This window comes from Propithecus coquereli, unplaced genomic scaffold (assembly GCF_000956105.1).
Source record: "Propithecus coquereli isolate 6110/MARCELLA unplaced genomic scaffold, Pcoq_1.0 Scaffold194, whole genome shotgun sequence".
In the NCBI taxonomy this organism is placed as follows: domain Eukaryota; kingdom Metazoa; phylum Chordata; class Mammalia; order Primates; family Indriidae; genus Propithecus; species Propithecus coquereli.
In genome coordinates, this window is record NW_012144300.1 from 3,398,336 (window position 1) to 3,411,862 (window position 13,527).

A 13,527-nucleotide genomic window follows, 5' to 3' on the forward strand; every position below is an offset into this window, starting at 1 on the left:
TTTAGTAGAGACGAAGTCTCACTCTTGCTCAGGTTGGTCTCGAACTCCTGACCTCAAGCTATCCTCCCGCCTCAGCCTCCCAGAGTGCGAGGATTACAGGCTTGAGCCACAGTGCCTAGGCAATGCAAATAATATTTTATAGCAAAATTAATGGACAGTACAAGATCTTCTTAGGCACACAACAGGAAATTGAAAAAAAAAAGGAATAAGGTATTAGTACATTCTTTCCAAAACAAAGACCATCTTTTTTCCACTTTTAGCTTGTAAAAGTGCCTATATATTGATGGATTTACATGGAGTAGGAATACTGCAATTTTCTGTAAATACTCTTGAACAACAAACAATAAACAAAAACAAAGTGCTTTACCTTTTAACAACTTAGTCTCTGATGGAACGGACTTCATAGCCGTGTCAGGAGACCCAAAGGTTAAATCAACATTTGCTCAATGGGGTGACCCTGTAGCTGCCCACGGAGTGGAGGAGTTCTTGACCAGAGGCAAAGTCAATAGGTCAAAGCAATTGAGCAGTAATGACGGAGGATAAGCCTGTGCAGGCATGTCCTTTGGCTCCCAGGGTACAGGTTAAAAAAATAAAAGGCCTGTACTCTGAACCTCTTTATTCCTATGCCGTGCTGGAGAAGGGAACAGAGTGAAGCTTCTCTGGATTCAGCCTTGTTCTGTAACAGGGTGAAAAGCGAGTCTTGGAAATACTTTCCAGAAGCAGCGATTACACAAAAGCATCTGAAGAGTGCAAATTATAACCTTAGGGGAGAACATCTTGAGCAAATTACTGCAAGGTGGAGCAGCTTCCAGGTTCCATCTTGTTTCCTTCCTTCAATTAAAGAACGATACACTTGTCATGTATTTGTGCCCACTAACCAAACGCACAGAACCTGTTCCCAGCCCTGCCAGGCCCCGGCGAATGAGGTGGGGCTTTGCAATAGTCGCACCCCTGTGATCACCAGAACATGACCACCTCTGACTCGGACCCACGGCCGGGGTCACATTTTCTCTACTGCAGTTCCTCTGCGGCTTCTGCACTTCCACCACAAGGCAAGGGGGACAATCTGGGATTCCAGAACCCAAAAATGAAAACACCACAGAAGATGGTGAGAGGTACCCTGTTAGGGGTTGAATTACGTCCCCACCAAAACTCGTGTGTTAAAGTTTTAATTCCCAGTATCTCAGAATTGTGATCTTATTTGGACAAAGTGTCATTGACGATGTAATTAGTTAAGATAAGGTTATCTGGAGTGGGGTGGGCCCTAATCAAATATGGATGAAAGGGAAAATTTGGACACAGAGATATACACACATGAAGACAGAGGTCAGTGTGACCTGTCTGTACGCTAAGAAATGCTAAAGATTGCTGGCAAACCCCCAGAAGCCAGGGGAGAGGCAGGGAACAGATACTTCCCTAGCGCCTTCAGAGGGAGCATGGCCTGGTGACACCTTAATTTCAGACTCGGGCCCCCAGAACTGTGAGACAATAAATTTTTATTCGATTCTAAGCCGCCCCGTTTATGTTACTCTATTATGGCAGCTCCAGGAAACTACTACACACTCCAAAGACCCTCCTCCCCATTACAAAGGGAGAAGAAAACTTTTTTAAAAACCCATTTAGCTCATGTCAAGCCAAATTCCATGAACTCTTATCCATTACCTTATTCAATAAATGTTTCCAAAGAGCCGCGCTGTGCTCAGAACTCCGGAGTCCCTGATGAGCGGGAGAACCATAAAGGCCCACCCATTAGGCTGGGGACAGAGACCAGGCAGAGACAGGGTGGCATTTTATTTTATTGCCTATAGATCTTGCATTTCAGACTCTATTAAGTGTGGTTAATGTATTTCTTCCCTACACAGGATCAAGTTGAAGGATGTTTTACATCAGCGTCCCTGGAAAACAGACCCTGAGTATGCTATTCACGTGCAGGAGTGAACGCTCACTGGGTATCGAATGTTCTTAGCAATGGGACCTGCACGGAAGTAAAGGAAGGATTGGGCAGAAGTCAACTGTGATGTCGCTGCAATAAAGGCTTCAGCCAGTCCTCTGGGGAGCTCTGGAGCTGGGCTGACCCTTTAGAGATGTCCCCACCTGAGGGGAGGGAGCCGGGCCTTTATACACCTGCACTGACCAGTTGTTAATTGGAGACTGTGCGGGGGAAGGACATGACTTTGGGCAAGGCAACTTGCTTCAGGCAAAGGCAAAGCCTGCGGAGAGACTTCCCCATGAACTCTCCACAGCCAACATGCCCAGCAGCTGGAAGAGTAAGTGCCTCAGTCCCCAGGGGAATTCTGGATAATGCACTCCAGCATTTGCTTCAAAGGACACCCATTTCTGGATGCAAAAATAAAAATCTCAACATTTATTGAGCAACTAGTGGAATTAGCAGACGAAAAGATCATGCAACTGGCTCCCTGAACTATCTTCCTGGCTGGCCATGAACACAGAGATAGGTAATGCTGAAGGGGCAAAAATCAGAATGGAGAATGTCAGTTAACCCTAGGAAAGGTGGTGCACAGGCAAGGAGCAAGCATTGGGTCAAATAACTCCTAGATTTCATAGAAGTCGAAGAATGGATGTGTTCTGTCCCTTGTTAGGGAAGCTGGCCCTGGTTACAACTGTGAAATAGACAAAGCTGGGCCATCTCCTCTTTCTTCTGGCACCCATCCAAGCACCTGATCCTTTGCAAACTGTGCTCTCTGCTCAGCGACCCCAGGTTCCTCCTGAAGGTGCCAGCCCAGAGCCTTAGCAGAGCTCTGGTTGGCTTACAGGAGCTTTTCCCAGGAGAGATGAAGCCCAGGCCTTTAAAGTTACCCACACAGAGCCGTTGGTGGTTCCTGCCTCTGGCCTGTAGCCATCAAGGGAGGCAATGCCTGCTTTCTAGTTCCATGGAAACCCATAACTGCTACATGGCGGCCAGCCTGTCCTTCCTGTCTGTGATTTTTCTATAATTGTTGTAACAGATTACCCCAAACTGGATGGCTTAGAACAACAGGAATTTATTCTCTCATCATCCTAGAGGCCAGAAGTCCAAAATCTAGGCTTAGCAGGGCTGTGCTCTTTTACAAAGGCTCTAGGCGGGGAAGCTCTGTTCCATGCCTCTTTCTTACTTCTGGTGTTACTGGCGATCTGCTTGTGAACATAGCACTCCAGTCTCTGCCTGCATTGTCACACGGTGTTCTCCCTGTCTTTGTGTCTCTTGTTTTCTAAGGACAACAGTTCTATTGATTAGGACCTACCCTACTTCAGTACGACCTCATCTTAACTTTGTTCCATCTGCAAAGAGCCTGTTTCCTGATAAGGTCACGTTCACAGGTACCAGGAATTAGGACTTCAACATATCTTTTTAGGGGACACAATTCAACTCATAACACCACCTAAGGTTATGGTGCCTTGTCTAATTAACTAACACGTACCTAAGAGGCTTTAAACATCCTGTCTCCATATTTAAAGTTTAGAGAAAAATTGAAATCCTGTAACTCAGCTTCTGAGAGCTATGGTATAAATAGACATTGGGGATAATTTTGTCACAGGTAATAGGGACGGGATGAACCGCAGTGAAACAAAAGGAAAGATGTTTTGGGATCTCTGGGGTCTTAGTGGGGTCTCTCATATTGAAGGTACCCACTTCACCTGCTCTTGGGCAAACTCCATTAATTAATTTTATTGATTGAACAGATAATATTGCTAATTAGGCAAAGATTTGGTCTGGATCCAGAACTCCTATTTCTAGACTACAAGCCTAACTAACCCTCAGTGGCCTTATCACAGAGATAGTGAAAACAGTGGTCCAGAGGAAACTGCTCAGAGAGGACAGCACAAAACCCATTCCAGCCACTGGAACCACTTTCTGTTCCTTTTTTGTCTCTGGAATGAAGGCTTTTGATTACAACCAACCAAGCCAAGGACCTTCCACTGATGTTCGGTCACAGGCCTCCGTATTGATGAAGGATCCCCTCCTATTCTAAGCAGCCTAACTTTAAGACTGCTGCATTTTTATTATGTTTTTAAATAGAAAGAATGATGAGCTACTGTAGAACTCCAGCCATCCATGTGTTAATGCGAGTCACTGTGAAGCTGACACGAGAGGTTGATGAGGGAGTGCTGTAGATTTCAGAAAAATGAAAAGGGACTCTCATTTATATTTTGTGGCTGAAAGAGAAAGAAAAAAATAGAGTATTTTTTAAGTCATCTGATTTCACATGTAATTTCAGACCTGCTAAATGGCTTCTTGAAAAGGAAGAAGTCCAGCAATGACCATGGAAATTCCAGGAACCAACACAGCCCTATCAGATGCCATCGATGGTGAGGTGTTTTCTAATTGTGATGAGGCTCCTGATTTTCCTGAAAAACAAAACAAAAGCCAAAAACCACAGACAGACATATGGCAGCTGAGCAAGCTATGAGCTGTTCCTGCACAGAAACCTCGTGAAGGTTAACCAGACCTGTAGCCTAATTCCATCTCCTATAAAATGGAGATGATAAGACGTTTCCTAGGAGCAGTGAAGTGTAATAGTCAGACCATAAATCCCAGTTCTAACACTGCCCAGGCCTCGGGCAAAGAAATTACCTAACAGCTCAGAACCTAGTTCCCTGACATTATAATATCTATTCTCATAGGGTTGCTGGAAGAAGTAAATGGGGGTATAATATGCTAAATGTTTGCTATATACCAGGTGCTGAACATGCAATTTCCTGTTCCCACCATGTACAAGATAGAACACCTCTAAATTAGAGACGTCTGTATCTGGTGGATCTTTAATCCAGCTTGTCGACACGTCTACCACCTGGATGCACTGCCTCGCCCAGTCCAATGAACCCAGGCACTGTGCATCTGAGACTGTTGAGAGGTATTGGTTAAATCTAGAAGTAAATGGAGGCTTATCACAAATAAGTGTTGAAATTCTCTTGTTCCTCAGGTGATAGATAAAAATGTAACACAACTCCAGGAGACTTAACCCTATTCCAGAAATGAACGAATGGAATGTGACAAGGTCAGAGCACTATGGTTTAACATAGGTAAATGTCAATGCAAATAAAACAAATAAATGAAGAAGAGAAAAATACCTTTTGCTCTTTTGTTTCCCCTCTCATACCTCAGTTCAAAATTCCTCTTTGTGGGTCTTCTGACTGGTGACTTAGTAGAAGAGGGAACTCAGAGAGCTCCAAGGAGAGGCAGATGAGACAGGCTTGCCTCCTTGTAAGGCACTGGCCACCAAAAGAGTAACTAATTTAGTGCTTTTAGGGGAAATTTGGGCTTATGCCAAAAGAGGAGATTTGTGTTGAACAGAAGGCTGACACTGACAATTTGGAGAGCCTTCTTTAGTTATCAAGGTTTGGAATTACCCAGGAGGGCCTTCTTTCTCACCTAACTAAAAGGACCCATTCCACAGCCTGATTTTGAAGATTCGTTAACATTTAATTACATAGCAGTCAGGGACTCCATAGCAGATTGGAACATTTGCAGGAAGTTAACTTGACCACTTTCTGTTCCTTTTTTGTCTCTGGAATGAAGGCTTTTGATTACAGACCTTTTCTTGCTATTGGCAACCCTTACACACACACACACACACACACACACACACACACACACACACATCTGTACTCTTTCCCTCAACAGGGAGTAGAGGCCGACCTTAACCCCTTCCTTGCCCCTAACATGTTTACTTAGAGTAATTGTTCTCAATCTTGGCTACACTGTAGAATCACTTGGTGATTTAAAATCAACTTTTAAAAAATCCTGATGCCCAGACCACACTCCAGACCAATTAAATCAGAGTCTCTGGGGGTGGGACCCAAGCATGGGTATTTTTTAAAACTCTCAGATTACTCTGATGGACAGCCAACGTTCAGATGCTGGTAAAGTATAGTACAGGGAACAGCCAGGCTGCCTGGGCTTAGAGAGTGTCACCTGCCAGTTCCTAGGGCACAGGAGTCTTTGGGTTCTCCAGAGCTCCGAACTGTTATGGGCCAGAACATCTTGTGTAGACACCATAGTGGCTATATTAGTCAATGTGGGCTGCCACAACAAAATACCACAGTCTGGGTGACTTAAACAACAGAAATATTTTTCCTTACTGTTTTGGAAGCTGAAAGTCTGAGATCAAGATGCCAACGTGATGAGTTTCTGGTGAGTGGTCTCCTGGCACGTAGATAGACACCTCGTTGTGTCTGGTGTCTCTTCTTATAGGTCTTCTTACGAGACCTACCACACCAGGGTCCCACTCTTGTGACTTCATTTAACCCTAATGGCTTCCTTAGAGGCCCCATTTCCTAGGACAGCCACGCTGTTAGTTAGGGCTTCAGTGTATGAATTTGGGAGATTCAAACATTCAGTCCGTAACAGAAGCCCCAGCAATTAAAGCTTACTCAGGCATCATATGTCCTTGCTACCCATAGTGTAGCTCATGGACCAGCAGCAAGGGTGTTCCCTGGGAGCTTGTTAGAAATGCAAAATGTTGATCACATGGTACCAGACACATGATACCAGAATCTGCATTTTAACACCATCCGCATGTGATTGACACGTACATTCATTCGTGAGAAATGCTGCAATAGGCTGTCCTCAGTCCTAGCAACTTGTCTGATTCTCAGAAATTTTAGCAGATTTGTTTGCAAAATAGCCAAACCTGTTTCTGGATCCCATAGAAAGGCCCAAGCTTTCTCACCCTGTGGGTGATGGAAAATAAATGTCCTGGCTGTTGAATTTGATGATTCAAGGCAGAAAGTCCAGAGCAACTCTATCCCCATCTACTCAGCCCTCCTCTTGCTTTAGCGTACTACCACCCCCCACCCCTTGCCTTTATCCTCCAAGGACTTTCCTAACAAAAATAATCAAAATCGATTCCGAGCTGGCTTTAGTAAGTGGATCTTACCTAACATTTCAGTCCAGTCCCACAGGTTAAGCAAGAGCCTGGGGCCTCAGGGGCTCACTCTGGGCTCAAGAGGGCAGGAAAAGGTCAGAGTGGAGATGAGGGTGGGGCTGGTGCGGTCATAGCCCCTCGTGCCCCAGGGACTAATCTGCAGTGACTGGGGAAGCTGGCCCTGCATCCCAGGGTGGGTGTAAGCAACAGAGAACAGGGTTGAGGAAACCCCCCGCACCTGTCTTGTTACAACTGTTGCCCCCATAAAGGTGCCAAGTAGACTGAATCTCTTTAGTAATTAATTCTTCATCAGAAATGAAAGCTGTGGGGGATCGGACAGTTAACATCAGTGTCATTTGGGGGACATCTAGGAAGACTCATTTAAATGCCGAAACTAGCCCACCTGGTATGGATATCCAAAATTCTACAATTACGGAATTTTTCTCTCCTTCCCTTGAAATTTCAAAATGTGGAGAATGCTGAACACGTTCAGAATTTTAGGCTGTTTCTTCTGTGATAGGAAAAAGGATGGGAGCATTCTCAGATCTTTCAAAAGAAGTCTGGGTGGGATGCAGGGAGGCGAGAAGAACCCAGAGACAAAATTCACTTGCCACAGAATGTTGCCTGCAGCCCCCTGACATCAAAATCTGCACTTGGGTTCTCAAGGAGACCACCCAGAGAGTAAGTAGGTGCCTGCATCTCAGGGGATGCAATTCTACCCTCAGTTTGCTCCAGACTACCCAGGCTCTTTAGAGCCTTTGGCCAATTCTGCTTCCCACCCCCACACTCCCTACCCCCACAGACTGCTTCAAATTAGTCACCCCAGGGCATATATAGTGTTCGTGGAGTCAAACTACTGGGTAGGTCCTACCTTACCAGGGAAGATTCTATGCTGTACACCAGTGGTCCCCAACCTTTTTGGCACCAGGGACTGGTTTCATGGAAGACAATTTTTCCATGGACCTTGTGGTGGAGGGGGGGCTGTTTCAAGATGATTCAAGCACATTACATTTACTGTGCAGTCAAACCTCTCTGCTAATGATAATCTGTGTAGCTGCTCCCCAGAGCTAGTATCACTGCCTCAGCTCCACCTCAGATCATCAGACATTAGAGTCTCATCAGGAGTGCGGAATCCAGATCCTTCGCATGTGCAGTTTACAGTAGGGTTCGCTCTTAGGAGAATCTAATGCTGCCGCTGATCTGACAGGAGGTGGAGCTTATGCAGTGATGCCAGCTATGGGGAGCGGCTGTAAATACAGATGAAGCTTCGCTGGCTGACCCACCACTTACCTCCTGCTATGTGACCCAGTTCCTAACAGGCCACGGACCAGCACCCAGGGGTTGGGGACCACAGCTGTAGACACACATGTGAGTGCACACACATACACAGTTTTGTCCAAATTATAATAAATTGCATAAAAGGCAGCTTCAGAGGGAGTAACTGTCACAGAAAGGTGTTAAGTAGCCAGAAGAGTATGTTTGGAGAGTGGGACTGTCCTCTATGTGGCCTTGGTGCTATGGTTCCCCAGTGTTGAGAAAGAAGGGGATTCCTGCATTAGACTAATTTTGACACTTAAGCAAGAGAGGTGCAACTGTACCAGCCTTAGATTTTATCACAGACCAAAAAAATGGGACATTGAATTTTGTTCGGAAAAACAGTGAATCTGATCCAGTAGCTTGAGAAGAGGATGTATCAGAAGAGCTCAGGTTCGTGGGACCTGCCTGAGAGGACAAAGGGGACATTTTAGCCATCATCAGAGTTACAAGTAGAAGGAGGGTGCAGCCCACTGCTGGATGCATATTACTAGGTAGGGACAAGGGTATGCAGGTGGCTTTAGGTAGGGATGAGGGTATGCAGGTGGCAGGGCAGGCTAGAGGGATGTGGCCAAGGGTGGAGGGTCAGGACCAATAAAAACAGAGAAAAGAAACCACAACCAAAACCCACACCTGACACTATGGCACAAAACTAAGGAATAACAGAGAGAAAGCAGGATTACTCCATCTACTCACTTTCTGTTTTGTCTATCAAGGGAAATAAACTTCAAAGTAGAAAGCATAAGATGAGCATTGTTAAGAGAAAATAGGTCACAAGACAGTAGGAGAATTTTCAGCCTAATGCAGTTTGGATTTCCAACTTTGTGGGTCTAGTTAGCTCAGCTGGAACTACATTTCCCAGAATCTCCTTCCCTGCACGGTTCCGGGTAAGGGGGCGGGGCAGAGAGACAGTTTGCACCAGATTGGGAAGGTAAAAAGGGAAGCAGCAGCCAGGTTCTTTTCATGCTCTGAAAGTGGAAGCAGGATCACCAGGGCAGCTGACACATGTTGCTAGTCTGCTGGCTCACACTGTTGGCATGCAGAAGCCGCCAGACACCTGCTCTTCCAGCTCTCCAGCTCTCCAGTTCCTCCTGGCCTAGGCATGGTTAGGTCCATGATGAAAGGTGCCAGACTTGGAACCAATGAGAAGCAGAAGCCAGTTCCAGACTGGCCCCACTCTCCCCGACTCTGCATCCTCCTTGGCACCCTGACCTACTGCCCTGCAGAATTCAGACTCCAGGCCAGGTAGTGGCTCATGCCTATAATCCTAGCATTTTAGGGGGCTGAGGCTGGAGGATCGCTTGAGGCCAGGAGTTCAAGACCAGCCTGGACAATATAGTGAGAGCCTGTCTTTACAAGAAATAAAAAAATTAGCTAAGCATGGTGGTGCACCTATAGTCCCAGCTACTTGGGAGGCTGAGGCAGGAGGATTGCTTGAGCCCAGGAGTTCCTGGCTGCAGTGGGCTATGATAATGCCGCTGCACTCCAGCCCAGGGACAGAGCAAGACCCATCTCAAAAAAAAAAAAAAGAAAAATTCAAACTCAAACACCAGACACAAGACAGTAGCCCACAAGTGCCTAAAATCAAATCCCTAGAATGAATTCTGTATTCTGTCCAGTAGTTCTGTTTCTGGTTTGAACCTCAACCAATACAAATTATAACCCAAGAAACTAGAGAAGTTGCAAATTCAACGATGAACTTCTTATTGATTTTATTTCAGAAATCAGCTCAGTATAGAAGAGATGGGCATGTGTGCTAATTTTCAAGAGGGGAAGTGGATTCAGAAAATTACTTATTTTGATGCTAGTTCCCCAAAATTCTAGAATGGAATTTAAATTTACGCCTAATGAACAATCAACGAAACAGTGAACATGACAATCATTAGACACAAACATGGATATATTACGAATAAATTGTATCTAACTAATTGCATTTGATTTGGGGTAAGATTTCTAAAATGGTATATCAGAAGGACAAAGAATTACTATAACCTTAATACTTACAAGGAATTTGACAAAATTTTTCTTATGTCCTTCTGGAGAAATATAGACTAGATTCTAGTTAAGTGAAATGTGTGGCTTGATATGAGAAGAAACTGCCAGTTGCCCAACCCAAGATCTATTATCTCTTCTTTCCTTAGAAACAGAATCCTAATGTATTCAAGTCTTCCTAAAAGGAAGGGGTCCCTTTTGCCTCTGTCTTTTCTCCTGCCTCTTGGCTGGATTAGGGACGTGATGGCCGGTGCAGCAGCCATCTTAAACCATTGGGTAGTCAGAAGAAGGAAAACCACTTGTGATGGAGCTAAAAGAAAGTAAACTCTTGGGCCTTAATACCTTTCGGAGTTGCTACGCCAGCTCTGTACTGCAGGTTTGCTGGTTTACTTTAAGTAAGAAAGAACTGAACCTTCATCTTATTTATTTATTTATTTTTCCTGTTATATGCAGCTGAACTTAATCCTAACTGATATTGAAAGTAAAGAGTGCTATTATTTTAAAAAGTCATTATGTGTCAAATTTGAAAAGTATTTCCAGTGGCTTTGCATTTGGTCAATATTTATATTAGTTCACTTAATGAACACATGAAAGATATTGTTATAATTGCAGATGAAAAATCTTGGAGGCGCAATTATATTTTGAATAATAGATGGGTATCCAAAGAGACCTCAAGAGAAGGGAGCAATGAGTCAAAATTTAAAAGATAAAATTTCCTAAGGGTAAACATAAAGTCTGGCTTTGGGCTGAAAAATGTCTACTGCTTGTTTGCAAAATGAGAGAGCCTGCCTGAAAACTCTAAAGTTCAAAATAAGCAGTATTTATATAGAGTTCCACTAGCCTCTGCACTAGTACTTTATTAACACAGTTCTGGATATTGCGTTTTCTAAAAGGTCATTGTTGGTTCAGAGTGATAGCTTGAACATACGCGTTTATCTCTTCTCCCTCCTGTACCTTGCTGTATCAAGCAGAGCTGTACATGCATGTTTTTTGTTTGTCCTTTTTGTTGTTCTGTGCTAGTGTTTTCTGATCTTTTGTCAATTTGGACACACCTATGAACTTGCTGAGTTCCATTCATCCATTTACTCATAAATGAACTCATTCATTTAACACTTGTTGAGCACCTATTATGTGCTCTGCCATAAGACTATATTGACACATAGCACATGGCCACAGAGGGCATCAAGAGCCAATGACAATAGCATTTATCAAGGAGGACTCTGTCCTTCCCCTCTAATCACCCTTGCTCCACCCCGATTCTGGAGGAACAAGAAGCAGCAGAGAGGGAGGTGACAAAGAGCTCCTCACTTCCCTGCTGCTGGTGGGCTGATCCAGTCTGAGTGAGGGGAAGAGAGAAGCTTCCTATCCATTGTTAAGACGGAAGCTTCGATCTTATACTAAAATTGGCCTTTTAATGCCTAAAGGGCTTTGGCTGATATGATGGCAAAAAGAAAAAAAGAAACAAAAAACTTCTGCTGAGCGTGTTTAAAGATAGTAATGAAAAACAAAACAAAACAAAACTGTTTTCTGGTCGTGCCCTATGTGTTCAGCCTGTCCACTGAACCTTGACTATACAGAGAACATCTTTAGAAGGAAGAGTAAGACACTACTAGTGAGAGTGATTGGAGGAGGGGAGTGGGCAGCTGGGGTCTGAGAAGGAAGGAAACATACCTGTCTCCTTTGAATTTTGTACCATATACAGGTATTACCTACTCAAAAACCAAATAATTTTTTTAAAGGATTTAGACAAAGAGATGGACAAAACAGAGCCTCTTCAGAGGAGAAAGTCTGGAAGTCTTGGACTCTCATGTTAAAGAAGAGTGATTGATAGGCTAGAAAATGTTACCCTACACTGGGGGTATGGGAACAGGGGTAGTGGGTGACAGCTGGCGGGTACTGAAAGGTGCATCTTAGTCTACGTGTCTTAAGAGGACAAGACGAGGCCCATAGGTAGATGAATGCAGAGTCTCTTTCACTTTCCTTTTGGGTATAGGCTTCCATCATAGAGATGTCAATGACCAGAGGTTCTAAAAAGTCTGCCGCTTTGAGTGGAAAGTGGCCTAAACTACTGGAGTCACTTTCAACTTGTGATTCAATGACAATGAGGTTTAAATTTGGCATACACATGAGCCCCAGGTGTTTACGACATCAACATCTGCCAACTCTATCTTCCTAATTCGCCCCATCGATTCTAGTCACTATTCAGCTTCAGTAGTCGTGGCCAGGGGAATGGAGGAAGCAAGGAAAACAGTGGGTAGACTCTAACAGGTAACCGCCAGTCAGCTAGTTGTGCTCACTGAGAACTGAGGGAGTGTGAAGGAACGCGACGTGCTATGTATACTAAGGTGTAAGAGTTCGAGTCTGTCAAGAACTGTGAAGGGTCTGAGATTTTACCCTATTTGCAAGCTAACAAGTGAGCCTGCCACAGCTTCATAGATGCTGGCAGAAGACATGAGACTCCTAGGTCAGAGAAAAAGGACTTTATTACTCAGGGCCACGCTGGTTCCTCCTGCCCCCCAAGTTCCAGGGGACAATATGGAGGCAGGCCCAGGTTGGAGTGTGCTGTGCACATGGTGGTCTGTGTCATGGCTGAAACCTCCAGCTGAAGCCCCCAACTTACAAGGGAGGGGGGGTCCAGCAAACCTGCCCAACTTTTGCCCCAGAGAGAGATTTTTTTTTTTTCATCCTAGTCAAAAAACAAATCTGCCCTGTGCCCTGGAAAAACCTCTGTCTTCCATGGCTCTTTGATGCACAAACATCCTGGAAAAGACAGTCTGGAATAGAAGCTGTCGAAAAATGTGTAGAAACACCCATAGAGAATTGGCCCCAACAATGTCCCCCTGCAGGGGTGAAGTTCGGATGTAGAACTGCCAACTGGCTACCCGAGTGTAAGGTCTGGTTAATATCTCTCTGGACCAAGGAAGCAAACAAAGGTCTTAGGTTTAGACAGACCTGGATTAGAACCTCAGCTCTGTCATTTAACACGTAAGTAAGCTGATTGCTTAGTATCTCTGATCCTCCGTTTTCTAATTTGGAAACTGGAGCTGCTGACACTTACCTCATAGTGTTGTTGCGAGGATTAAAATACATTGTAGGTATAATTATCTGAATAGATATTAGTTTACCATATAATATTCTTTGACTTTTACTTAAAAAAATAACATTCCGGATCCCCAAATCGTAAGAGACTTATAAATACAGATATAAAGTCAGCTGTCTTTTCCCGTGATTTGGTTCTGTAAACTGGAGGAAAGGACAGGAAAGGACAAATCTTTGAGCTTCCCCAATACAAAAATAATCATTTGTGCCTCTCGGTAACTCTTGGTCCAAAAGATCTCAGATCCTAATATTTTAA